The following is a 10000-nucleotide window of genomic DNA, read 5'->3' as shown; positions in this document are numbered from 1 at the left end:
TTGGATGGGAGACCGCCTGGGAATACCAGGTGCTGTAAGCTTTTTGTCACTGCCTTGTGGAATTTCAACTCTTTGTCCGTTTTTTCCCACAAGGCTGAAATATGTGCCCTCGCTTTGAAATAAGTAAGCAAGGTTAGTTTGTATTTCATCCAACAATCTGTGCTACAAATTATGGCTACAGTATATGCAATTTCATCCACTTTTTGAGATTGCCTTTTGCTTACGGCCACACCGGCCTGAGTACGCCTGATCTCGTCCGATCTCGGAAGCTAAGCAGGGTCGGGCCTGGTTAGTACTTGGATGGGAGACCGCCTGGGAATACCAGGTGCTGTAAGCTTTTTGTCACTGCCTTGTGGAATTTCAACTCTTTGTCCGTTTTTTCCCACAAGGCTGAAATATGTGCCCTCGCTTTGAAATAAGTAAGCAAGGTTAGTTTGTATTTCATCCAACAATCTGTGCTACAAATTATGGCTACAGTATATGCAATTTCTTCCACTTTTTGAGATTGCCTTTCGCTTACGGCCACACCGGCCTGAGTACACCTGATCTCGTCCGATCTCGGAAGCTAAGCAGGGTCGGGCCTGGTTAGTACTTGGATGGGAGACCGCCTGGGAATACCAGGTGCTGTAAGCTTTTTGTCACTGCCTTGTGGAATTTCAACTCTTTGTCCGTTTTTTCCCACAAGGCTGAAATATGTGCCCTCGCTTTGAAATAAGTAAGCAAGGTTAGTTTGTATTTCATCCAACAATCTGTGCTACAAATTATGGCTACAGTATATGCAATTTCATCCACTTTTTGAGATTGCCTTTTGCTTACGGCCACACCGGCCTGAGTACGCCTGATCTCGTCCGATCTCGGAAGCTAAGCAGGGTCGGGCCTGGTTAGTACTTGGATGGGAGACCGCCTGGGAATACCAGGTGCTGTAAGCTTTTTGTCACTGCCTTGTGGAATTTCAACTCTTTGTCCGTTTTTTCCCATATGTGCCCTCGCTTTGAAATAAGTAAGCAAGGTTAGTTTGTATTTCATCCAACAATCTGTGCTACAAATTATGGCTACAGTATATGCAATTTCATCCACTTTTTGAGATTGCCTTTCGCTTACGGCCACACCGGCCTGAGTACGCCTGATCTCGTCCGATCTCGGAAGCTAAGCAGGGTCGGGCCTGGTTAGTACTTGGATGGAAGACCGCCTGGGAATACCAGGTGCTGTAAGCCTTTTGTCACTGCCTTGTGGAATTTCAACTCTTTGTCCGTTTTTTCCCACAAGGCTGAAATATGTGCCCTCGCTTTGAAATAAGTAAGCAAGGTTAGTTTGTATTTCATCCAACAATCTGTGCTACAAATTATGGCTACAGTATATGCAATTTCATCCACTTTTTGAGATTGCCTTTCGCTTACGGCCACACCGGCCTGAGTACGCCTGATCTCGTCCGATCTCGGAAGCTAAGCAGGGTCGGGCCTGGTTAGTACTTGGATGGGAGACCGCCTGGGAATACCAGGTGCTGTAAGCTTTTTGTCACTGCCTTGTGGAATTTCAACTCTTTGTCCGTTTTTTCCCACAAGGCTGAAATATGTGCCCTCGCTTTGAAATAAGTAAGCAAGGTTAGTTTGTATTTCATCCAACAATCTGTGCTACAAATTATGGCTACAGTATATGCAATTTCATCCACTTTTTGAGATTGCCTTTCGCTTAAGGCCACACCGGCCTGAGTACGCCTGATCTCGTCCGATCTCGGAAGCTAAGCAGGGTCGGGCCTGGTTAGTACTTGGATGGGAGACCGCCTGGGAATACCAGGTGCTGTAAGCTTTTTGTCACTGCCTTGTGGAATTTCAACTCTTTGTCCGTTTTTTCCCACAAGGCTGAAATATGTGCCCTCGCTTTGAAATAAGTAAGCAAGGTTAGTTTGTATTTCATCCAACAATCTGTGCTACAAATTATGGCTACAGTATATGCAATTTCATCCACTTTTTGAGATTGCCTTTCGCTTACGGCCACACCGGCCTGAGTACCCCTGATCTCGTCCGATCTCGGTAGCTAAGCAGGGTCGGGCCTGGTTAGTACTTGGATGGGAGACCGCCTGGGAATACCAGGTGCTGTAAGCTTTTTGTCACTGCCTTGTGGAATTTCAACTCTTTGTCCGTTTTTTCCCACAAGGCTGAAATATGTGCCCTCGCTTTGAAATAAGTAAGCAAGGTTAGTTTGTATTTCATCCAACAATCTGTGCTACAAATTATGGCTACAGTATATGCAATTTCATCCACTTTTTGAGATTGCCTTTCGCTTACGGCCACACAGGCCTGAGTACGCCTGATCTCGTCCGATCTCGGAAGCTAAGCAGGGTCGGGCCTGGTTAGTACTTGGATGGGAGACCGCCTGGGAATACCAGGTGCTGTAAGCTTTTTGTCACTGCCTTGTGGAATTTCAACTCTTTGTCCGTTTTTTCCCACAAGGCTGAAATATGTGCCCTCGCTTTGAAATAAGTAAGCAAGGTTAGTTTGTATTTCATCCAACAATCTGTGCTACAAATTATGGCTACAGTATATGCAATTTCTTCCACTTTTTGAGTGACACAAAGATGCTTATCTAAATGGTGGAAATGCAACAGCTGTTAATCAGGCTCACTTTGACTTTACATAGTGCACCAAGAGATAGTTTCTCGCTTACGGCCACACCGGCCTGAGTACGCCTGATCTCGTCCGATCTCGGAAGCTAAGCAGGGTCGGGCCTGGTTAGTACTTGGATGGGAGACCGCCTGGGAATACCAGGTGCTGTAAGCTTTTTGTCACTGCCTTGTGGAATTTCAACTCTTTGTCCGTTTTTTCCCACAAGGCTGAAATATGTGCCCTCGCTTTGAAATAAGTAAGCAAGGTTAGTTTGTATTTCATCCAACAATCTGTGCTACAAATTATGGCTACAGTATATGCAATTTCATCCACTTTTTGAGATTGCCTTTCGCTTACGGCCACACCGGCCTGAGTACGCCTGATCTCGTCCGATCTCGGAAGCTAAGCAGGGTCGGGCCTGGTTAGTACTTGGATGGGAGACCGCCTGGGAATACCAGGTGCTGTAAGCTTTTTGTCACTGCCTTGTGGAATTTCAACTCTTTGTCCGTTTTTTCCCACAAGGCTGAAATATGTGCCCTCGCTTTGAAATAAGTAAGCAAGGTTAGTTTGTATTTCATCCAACAATCTGTGCTACAAATTATGGCTACAGTATATGCAATTTCATCCACTTTTTGAGATTGCCTTTCGCTTACGGCCACACCGGCCTGAGTACGCCTGATCTCGTCCGATCTCGGAAGCTAAGCAGGGTCGGGCCTGGTTAGTACTTGGATGGGAGACCGCCTGGGAATACCAGGTGCTGTAAGCTTTTTGTCACTGCCTTGTGGAATTTCAACTCTTTGTCCGTTTTTTCCCACAAGGCTGAAATATGTGCCCTCGCTTTGAAATAAGTAAGCAAGGTTAGTTTGTATTTCATCCAACAATCTGTGCTACAAATTATGGCTACAGTATATGCAATTTCATCCACTTTTTGAGATTGCCTTTCGCTTACGGCCACACCGGCCTGAGTACGCCTGATCTCGTCCGATCTCGGAAGCTAAGCAGGGTCGGGCCTGGTTAGTACTTGGATGGGAGACCGCCTGGGAATACCAGGTGCTGTAAGCTTTTTGTCACTGCCTTGTGGAATTTCAACTCTTTGTCCGTTTTTTCCCACAAGGCTGAAATATGTGCCCTCGCTTTGAAATAAGTAAGCAAGGTTAGTTTGTATTTCATCCAACAATCTGTGCTACAAATTATGGCTACAGTATATGCAATTTCATCCACTTTTTGAGATTGCCTTTCGCTTACGGCCACACCGGCCTGAGTACGCCTGATCTCGTCCGATCTCGGAAGCTAAGCAGGGTCGGGCCTGGTTAGTACTTGGATGGGAGACCGCCTGGGAATACCAGGTGCTGTAAGCTTTTTGTCACTGCCTTGTGGAATTTCAACTCTTTGTCCGTTTTTTCCCACAAGGCTGAAATATGTGCCCTCGCTTTGAAATAAGTAAGCAAGGTTAGTTTGTATTTCATCCAACAATCTGTGCTACAAATTATGGCTACAGTATATGCAATTTCATCCACTTTTTGAGATTGCCTTTCGCTTACGGCCACACCGGCCTGAGTACGCCTGATCTCGTCCGATCTCGGAAGCTAAGCAGGGTCGGGCCTGGTTAGTACTTGGATGGGAGACCGCCTGGGAATACCAGGTGCTGTAAGCTTTTTGTCACTGCCTTGTGGAATTTCAACTCTTTGTCCGTTTTTTCCCACAAGGCTGAAATATGTGCCCTCGCTTTGAAATAAGTAAGCAAGGTTAGTTTGTATTTCATCCAACAATCTGTGCTACAAATTATGGCTACAGTATATGCAATTTCATCCACTTTTTGAGATTTCCTTTCGCTTACGGCCACACCGGCCTGAGTACGCCTGATCTCGTCCGATCTCGGAAGCTAAGCAGGGTCGGGCCTGGTTAGTACTTGGATGGGAGACCGCCTGGGAATACCAGGTGCTGTAAGCTTTTTGTCACTGCCTTGTGGAATTTCAACTCTTTGTCCGTTTTTTCCCACAAGGCTGAAATATGTGCCCTCGCTTTGAAATAAGTAAGCAAGGTTAGTTTGTATTTCATCCAACAATCTGTGCTACAAATTATGGCTACAGTATATGCAATTTCATCCACTTTTTGAGATTGCCTTTCGCTTACGGCCACACCGGCCTGAGTACGCCTGATCTCGTCCGATCTCGGAAGCTAAGCAGGGTCGGGCCTGGTTAGTACTTGGATGGGAGACCGCCTGGGAATACCAGGTGCTGTAAGCTTTTTGTCACTGCCTTGTGGAATTTCAACTCTTTGTCCGTTTTTTCCCACAAGGCTGAAATATGTGCCCTCGCTTTGAAATAAGTAAGCAAGGTTAGTTTGTATTTCATCCAACAATCTGTGCTACAAATTATGGCTACAGTATATGCAATTTCATCCACTTTTTGAGATTGCCTTTCGCTTACGGCCACACCGGCCTGAGTACGCCTGATCTCGTCCGATCTCGGAAGCTAAGCAGGGTCGGGCCTGGTTAGTACTTGGATGGGAGACCGCCTGGGAATACCAGGTGCTGTAAGCTTTTTGTCACTGCCTTGTGGAATTTCAACTCTTTGTCCGTTTTTTCCCACAAGGCTGAAATATGTGCCCTCGCTTTGAAATAAGTAAGCAAGGTTAGTTTGTATTTCATCCAACAATCTGTGCTACAAATTATGGCTACAGTATATGCAATTTCATCCACTTTTTGAGATTGCCTTTCGCTTACGGCCACACCGGCCTGAGTACGCCTGATCTCGTCCGATCTCGGAAGCTAAGCAGGGTCGGGCCTGGTTAGTACTTGGATGGGAGACCGCCTGGGAATACCAGGTGCTGTAAGCTTTTTGTCACTGCCTTGTGGAATTTCAACTCTTTGTCCGTTTTTTCCCACAAGGCTGAAATATGTGCCCTCGCTTTGAAATAAGTAAGCAAGGTTAGTTTGTATTTCATCCAACAATCTGTGCTACAAATTATGGCTACAGTATATGCAATTTCATCCACTTTTTGAGATTGCCTTTCGCTTACGGCCACACCGGCCTGAGTACGCCTGATCTCGTCCGATCTCGGAAGCTAAGCAGGGTCGGGCCTGGTTAGTACTTGGATGGGAGACCGCCTGGGAATACCAGGTGCTGTAAGCTTTTTGTCACTGCCTTGTGGAATTTCAACTCTTTGTCCGTTTTTTCCCACAAGGCTGAAATATGTGCCCTCGCTTTGAAATAAGTAAGCAAGGTTAGTTTGTATTTCATCCAACAATCTGTGCTACAAATTATGGCTACAGTATATGCAATTTCATCCACTTTTTGAGATTGCCTTTCGCTTACGGCCACACCGGCCTGAGTACGCCTGATCTCGTCCGATCTCGGTAGCTAAGCAGGGTCGGGCCTGGTTAGTACTTGGATGGGAGACCGCCTGGGAATACCAGGTGCTGTAAGCTTTTTGTCACTGCCTTGTGGAATTTCAACTCTTTGTCCGTTTTTTCCCACAAGGCTGAAATATGTGCCCTCGCTTTGAAATAAGTAAGCAAGGTTAGTTTGTATTTCATCCAACAATCTGTGCTACAAATTATGGCTACAGTATATGCAATTTCATCCACTTTTTGAGATTGCCTTTCGCTTACGGCCACACCGGCCTGAGTACGCCTGATCTCGTCCGATCTCGGAAGCTAAGCAGGGTCGGGCCTGGTTAGTACTTGGATGGGAGACCGCCTGGGAATACCAGGTGCTGTAAGCTTTTTGTCACTGCCTTGTGGAATTTCAACTCTTTGTCCGTTTTTTCCCACAAGGCTGAAATATGTGCCCTCGCTTTGAAATAAGTAAGCAAGGTTAGTTTGTATTTCATCCAACAATCTGTGCTACAAATTATGGCTACAGTATATGCAATTTCTTCCACTTTTTGAGTGACACAAAGATGCTTATCTAAATGGTGGAAATGCAACAGCTGTTAATCAGGCTCACTTTGACTTTACATAGTGCACCAAGAGATAGTTTCTCGCTTACGGCCACACCGGCCTGAGTACGCCTGATCTCGTCCGATCTCGGTAGCTAAGCAGGGTCGGGCCTGGTTAGTACTTGGATGGGAGACCGCCTGGGAATACCAGGTGCTGTAAGCTTTTTGTCACTGCCTTGTGGAATTTCAACTCTTTGTCCGTTTTTTTCCCACAAGGCTGAAATATGTGCCCTCGCTTTGAAATAAGTAAGCAAGGTTAGTTTGTATTTCATCCAACAATCTGTGCTACAAATTATGGCTACAGTATATGCAATTTCATCCACTTTTTGAGATTGCCTTTCGCTTACGGCCACACCGGCCTGAGTACGCCTGATCTCGTCCGATCTCGGAAGCTAAGCAGGGTCGGGCCTGGTTAGTACTTGGATGGGAGACCGCCTGGGAATACCAGGTGCTGTAAGCTTTTTGTCACTGCCTTGTGGAATTTCAACTCTTTGTCCCGTTTTTTCCCACAAGGCTGAAATATGTGCCCTCGCTTTGAAATAAGTAAGCAAGGTTAGTTTGTATTTCATCCAACAATCTGTGCTACAAATTATGGCTACAGTATATGCAATTTCATCCACTTTTTGAGATTGCCTTTCGCTTACGGCCACACCGGCCTGAGTACGCCTGATCTCGTCCGATCTCGGAAGCTAAGCAGGGTCGGGCCTGGTTAGTACTTGGATGGGAGACCGCCTGGGAATACCAGGTGCTGTAAGCTTTTTGTCACTGCCTTGTGGAATTTCAACTCTTTGTCCGTTTTTTCCCACAAGGCTGAAATATGTGCCCTCGCTTTGAAATAAGTAAGCAAGGTTAGTTTGTATTTCATCCAACAATCTGTGCTACAAATTATGGCTACAGTATATGCAATTTCATCCACTTTTTGAGATTGCCTTTCGCTTACGGCCACACCGGCCTGAGTACGCCTGATCTCGTCCGATCTCGGAAGCTAAGCAGGGTCGGGCCTGGTTAGTACTTGGATGGGAGACCGCCTGGGAATACCAGGTGCTGTAAGCTTTTTGTCACTGCCTTGTGGAATTTCAACTCTTTGTCCGTTTTTTCCCACAAGGCTGAAATATGTGCCCTCGCTTTGAAATAAGTAAGCAAGGTTAGTTTGTATTTCATCCAACAATCTGTGCTACAAATTATGGCTACAGTATATGCAATTTCATCCACTTTTTGAGATTGCCTTTCGCTTACGGCCACACCGGCCTGAGTACGCCTGATCTCGTCCGATCTCGGAAGCTAAGCAGGGTCGGGCCTGGTTAGTACTTGGATGGGAGACCGCCTGGGAATACCAGGTGCTGTAAGCTTTTTGTCACTGCCTTGTGGAATTTCAACTCTTTGTCCGTTTTTTCCCACAAGGCTGAAATATGTGCCCTCGCTTTGAAATAAGTAAGCAAGGTTAGTTTGTATTTCATCCAACAATCTGTGCTACAAATTATGGCTACAGTATATGCAATTTCATCCACTTTTTGAGATTGCCTTTCGCTTACGGCCACACCGGCCTGAGTACGCCTGATCTCGTCCGATCTCGGAAGCTAAGCAGGGTCGGGCCTGGTTAGTACTTGGATGGGAGACCGCCTGGGAATACCAGGTGCTGTAAGCTTTTTGTCACTGCCTTGTGGAATTTCAACTCTTTGTCCCGTTTTTTCCCACAAGGCTGAAATATGTGCCCTCGCTTTGAAATAAGTAAGCAAGGTTAGTTTGTATTTCATCCAACAATCTGTGCTACAAATTATGGCTACAGTATATGCAATTTCATCCACTTTTTGAGATTGCCTTTCGCTTACGGCCACACCGGCCTGAGTACGCCTGATCTCGTCCGATCTCGGAAGCTAAGCAGGGTCGGGCCTGGTTAGTACTTGGATGGGAGACCGCCTGGGAATACCAGGTGCTGTAAGCTTTTTGTCACTGCCTTGTGGAATTTCAACTCTTTGTCCGTTTTTTCCCACAAGGCTGAAATATGTGCCCTCGCTTTGAAATAAGTAAGCAAGGTTAGTTTGTATTTCATCCAACAATCTGTGCTACAAATTATGGCTACAGTATATGCAATTTCATCCACTTTTTGAGATTGCCTTTCGCTTACGGCCACACCGGCCTGAGTACTCCTGATCTCGTCCGATCTCGGAAGCTAAGCAGGGTCGGGCCTGGTTAGTACTTGGATGGGAGACCGCCTGGGAATACCAGGTGCTGTAAGCTTTTTGTCACTGCCTTGTGGAATTTCAACTCTTTGTCCGTTTTTTCCCACAAGGCTGAAATATGTGCCCTCGCTTTGAAATAAGTAAGCAAGGTTAGTTTGTATTTCATCCAACAATCTGTGCTACAAATTATGGCTACAGTATATGCAATTTCATCCACTTTTTGAGATTGCCTTTCGCTTACGGCCACACCGGCCTGAGTACGCCTGATCTCGTCCGATCTCGGAAGCTAAGCAGGGTCGGGCCTGGTTAGTACTTGGATGGGAGACCGCCTGGGAATACCAGGTGCTGTAAGCTTTTTGTCACTGCCTTGTGGAATTTCAACTCTTTGTCCGTTTTTTCCCACAAGGCTGAAATATGTGCCCTCGCTTTGAAATAAGTAAGCAAGGTTAGTTTGTATTTCATCCAACAATCTGTGCTACAAATTATGGCTACAGTATATGCAATTTCATCCACTTTTTGAGATTGCCTTTCGCTTACGGCCACACCGGCCTGAGTACGCCTGATCTCGTCCGATCTCGGAAGCTAAGCAGGGTCGGGCCTGGTTAGTACTTGGATGGGAGACCGCCTGGGAATACCAGGTGCTGTAAGCTTTTTGTCACTGCCTTGTGGAATTTCAACTCTTTGTCCATTTTTTCCCACAAGGCTGAAATATGTGCCCTCGCTTTGAAATAAGTAAGCAAGGTTAGTTTGTATTTCATCCAACAATCTGTGCTACAAATTATGGCTACAGTATATGCAATTTCATCCACTTTTTGAGATTGCCTTTCGCTTACGGCCACACCGGCCTGAGTACGCCTGATCTCGTCCGATCTCGGAAGCTAAGCAGGGTCGGGCCTGGTTAGTACTTGGATGGGAGACCGCCTGGGAATACCAGGTGCTGTAAGCTTTTTGTCACTGCCTTGTGGAATTTCAACTCTTTGTCCGTTTTTTCCCACAAGGCTGAAATATGTGCCCTCGCTTTGAAATAAGTAAGCAAGGTTAGTTTGTATTTCATCCAACAATCTGTGCTACAAATTATGGCTACAGTATATGCAATTTCATCCACTTTTTGAGATTGCCTTTCGCTTACGGCCACACCGGCCTGAGTACGCCTGATCTCGTCCGATCTCGGAAGCTAAGCAGGGTCGGGCCTGGTTAGTACTTGGATGGGAGACCGCCTGGGAATACCAGGTGCTGTAAGCTTTTTGTCACTGCCTTGTGGAATTTCAACTCTTT

The 10000-nt window shown here is 46.1% G+C and overlaps 34 non-coding genes across 34 annotated transcripts in view; all 34 read left to right on the top strand.

Moving 5' to 3' along the window:
• The window catches only part of LOC118954518, a 119-nt gene extending 78 nt beyond the window's left edge, over positions 1-41 (top strand). Inside the window, exon 1 of the ribosomal RNA XR_005044632.1 lies at positions 1-41. This exon is cut by the window's left edge and continues 78 nt beyond it. This is a non-coding gene — a ribosomal RNA (5S ribosomal RNA).
• Positions 42-218: 177 nt separating this feature from the next.
• Positions 219-337, top strand: LOC118954351. The gene has a single exon (XR_005044479.1). It is a non-coding gene; the product is annotated as a 5S ribosomal RNA (ribosomal RNA).
• Positions 338-514: 177 nt separating this feature from the next.
• LOC118954450 lies at positions 515-633 on the top strand. Its single transcript, XR_005044578.1, has one exon. It is a non-coding gene; the product is annotated as a 5S ribosomal RNA (ribosomal RNA).
• Positions 634-810: 177 nt separating this feature from the next.
• On the top strand, positions 811-929 carry LOC118954350. The gene has a single exon (XR_005044478.1). It is a non-coding gene; the product is annotated as a 5S ribosomal RNA (ribosomal RNA).
• A 166-nt stretch (positions 930-1095) lies between these two features.
• On the top strand, positions 1096-1214 carry LOC118954479. Its single transcript, XR_005044607.1, has one exon. It is a non-coding gene; the product is annotated as a 5S ribosomal RNA (ribosomal RNA).
• Positions 1215-1391: 177 nt separating this feature from the next.
• LOC118954349 lies at positions 1392-1510 on the top strand. The gene has a single exon (XR_005044477.1). It is a non-coding gene; the product is annotated as a 5S ribosomal RNA (ribosomal RNA).
• Positions 1511-1687: 177 nt separating this feature from the next.
• On the top strand, positions 1688-1806 carry LOC118954492. Its single transcript, XR_005044620.1, has one exon. It is a non-coding gene; the product is annotated as a 5S ribosomal RNA (ribosomal RNA).
• A 177-nt stretch (positions 1807-1983) lies between these two features.
• Positions 1984-2102, top strand: LOC118954482. Its single transcript, XR_005044610.1, has one exon. It is a non-coding gene; the product is annotated as a 5S ribosomal RNA (ribosomal RNA).
• Positions 2103-2279: 177 nt separating this feature from the next.
• LOC118954496 lies at positions 2280-2398 on the top strand. The gene has a single exon (XR_005044624.1). It is a non-coding gene; the product is annotated as a 5S ribosomal RNA (ribosomal RNA).
• A 260-nt stretch (positions 2399-2658) lies between these two features.
• LOC118954348 lies at positions 2659-2777 on the top strand. The gene has a single exon (XR_005044476.1). It is a non-coding gene; the product is annotated as a 5S ribosomal RNA (ribosomal RNA).
• A 177-nt stretch (positions 2778-2954) lies between these two features.
• On the top strand, positions 2955-3073 carry LOC118954347. The gene has a single exon (XR_005044475.1). It is a non-coding gene; the product is annotated as a 5S ribosomal RNA (ribosomal RNA).
• Positions 3074-3250: 177 nt separating this feature from the next.
• On the top strand, positions 3251-3369 carry LOC118954346. Its single transcript, XR_005044474.1, has one exon. It is a non-coding gene; the product is annotated as a 5S ribosomal RNA (ribosomal RNA).
• Positions 3370-3546: 177 nt separating this feature from the next.
• Positions 3547-3665, top strand: LOC118954344. The gene has a single exon (XR_005044472.1). It is a non-coding gene; the product is annotated as a 5S ribosomal RNA (ribosomal RNA).
• A 177-nt stretch (positions 3666-3842) lies between these two features.
• LOC118954343 lies at positions 3843-3961 on the top strand. The gene has a single exon (XR_005044471.1). It is a non-coding gene; the product is annotated as a 5S ribosomal RNA (ribosomal RNA).
• A 177-nt stretch (positions 3962-4138) lies between these two features.
• On the top strand, positions 4139-4257 carry LOC118954342. Its single transcript, XR_005044470.1, has one exon. It is a non-coding gene; the product is annotated as a 5S ribosomal RNA (ribosomal RNA).
• A 177-nt stretch (positions 4258-4434) lies between these two features.
• On the top strand, positions 4435-4553 carry LOC118954341. The gene has a single exon (XR_005044469.1). It is a non-coding gene; the product is annotated as a 5S ribosomal RNA (ribosomal RNA).
• A 177-nt stretch (positions 4554-4730) lies between these two features.
• LOC118954340 lies at positions 4731-4849 on the top strand. Its single transcript, XR_005044468.1, has one exon. It is a non-coding gene; the product is annotated as a 5S ribosomal RNA (ribosomal RNA).
• A 177-nt stretch (positions 4850-5026) lies between these two features.
• LOC118954545 lies at positions 5027-5145 on the top strand. Its single transcript, XR_005044659.1, has one exon. It is a non-coding gene; the product is annotated as a 5S ribosomal RNA (ribosomal RNA).
• A 177-nt stretch (positions 5146-5322) lies between these two features.
• On the top strand, positions 5323-5441 carry LOC118954544. Its single transcript, XR_005044658.1, has one exon. It is a non-coding gene; the product is annotated as a 5S ribosomal RNA (ribosomal RNA).
• Positions 5442-5618: 177 nt separating this feature from the next.
• LOC118954543 lies at positions 5619-5737 on the top strand. Its single transcript, XR_005044657.1, has one exon. It is a non-coding gene; the product is annotated as a 5S ribosomal RNA (ribosomal RNA).
• Positions 5738-5914: 177 nt separating this feature from the next.
• LOC118954474 lies at positions 5915-6033 on the top strand. Its single transcript, XR_005044602.1, has one exon. It is a non-coding gene; the product is annotated as a 5S ribosomal RNA (ribosomal RNA).
• Positions 6034-6210: 177 nt separating this feature from the next.
• LOC118954542 lies at positions 6211-6329 on the top strand. Its single transcript, XR_005044656.1, has one exon. It is a non-coding gene; the product is annotated as a 5S ribosomal RNA (ribosomal RNA).
• A 260-nt stretch (positions 6330-6589) lies between these two features.
• On the top strand, positions 6590-6708 carry LOC118954473. Its single transcript, XR_005044601.1, has one exon. It is a non-coding gene; the product is annotated as a 5S ribosomal RNA (ribosomal RNA).
• A 178-nt stretch (positions 6709-6886) lies between these two features.
• On the top strand, positions 6887-7005 carry LOC118954541. Its single transcript, XR_005044655.1, has one exon. It is a non-coding gene; the product is annotated as a 5S ribosomal RNA (ribosomal RNA).
• Positions 7006-7183: 178 nt separating this feature from the next.
• LOC118954539 lies at positions 7184-7302 on the top strand. The gene has a single exon (XR_005044653.1). It is a non-coding gene; the product is annotated as a 5S ribosomal RNA (ribosomal RNA).
• A 177-nt stretch (positions 7303-7479) lies between these two features.
• Positions 7480-7598, top strand: LOC118954538. The gene has a single exon (XR_005044652.1). It is a non-coding gene; the product is annotated as a 5S ribosomal RNA (ribosomal RNA).
• A 177-nt stretch (positions 7599-7775) lies between these two features.
• On the top strand, positions 7776-7894 carry LOC118954537. Its single transcript, XR_005044651.1, has one exon. It is a non-coding gene; the product is annotated as a 5S ribosomal RNA (ribosomal RNA).
• Positions 7895-8071: 177 nt separating this feature from the next.
• LOC118954536 lies at positions 8072-8190 on the top strand. The gene has a single exon (XR_005044650.1). It is a non-coding gene; the product is annotated as a 5S ribosomal RNA (ribosomal RNA).
• A 178-nt stretch (positions 8191-8368) lies between these two features.
• LOC118954535 lies at positions 8369-8487 on the top strand. Its single transcript, XR_005044649.1, has one exon. It is a non-coding gene; the product is annotated as a 5S ribosomal RNA (ribosomal RNA).
• Positions 8488-8664: 177 nt separating this feature from the next.
• Positions 8665-8783, top strand: LOC118954470. The gene has a single exon (XR_005044598.1). It is a non-coding gene; the product is annotated as a 5S ribosomal RNA (ribosomal RNA).
• Positions 8784-8960: 177 nt separating this feature from the next.
• LOC118954534 lies at positions 8961-9079 on the top strand. The gene has a single exon (XR_005044648.1). It is a non-coding gene; the product is annotated as a 5S ribosomal RNA (ribosomal RNA).
• A 177-nt stretch (positions 9080-9256) lies between these two features.
• On the top strand, positions 9257-9375 carry LOC118954533. Its single transcript, XR_005044647.1, has one exon. It is a non-coding gene; the product is annotated as a 5S ribosomal RNA (ribosomal RNA).
• A 177-nt stretch (positions 9376-9552) lies between these two features.
• LOC118954532 lies at positions 9553-9671 on the top strand. The gene has a single exon (XR_005044646.1). It is a non-coding gene; the product is annotated as a 5S ribosomal RNA (ribosomal RNA).
• A 177-nt stretch (positions 9672-9848) lies between these two features.
• On the top strand, positions 9849-9967 carry LOC118954531. The gene has a single exon (XR_005044645.1). It is a non-coding gene; the product is annotated as a 5S ribosomal RNA (ribosomal RNA).
• Positions 9968-10000: the final 33 nt, after the last annotated feature.

Source organism: Oncorhynchus mykiss, unplaced genomic scaffold (assembly GCF_013265735.2).
Source record: "Oncorhynchus mykiss isolate Arlee unplaced genomic scaffold, USDA_OmykA_1.1 un_scaffold_386, whole genome shotgun sequence".
Taxonomy (NCBI): domain Eukaryota; kingdom Metazoa; phylum Chordata; class Actinopteri; order Salmoniformes; family Salmonidae; genus Oncorhynchus; species Oncorhynchus mykiss.
This window is presented reverse-complemented; position numbering and strand designations above follow the sequence as displayed.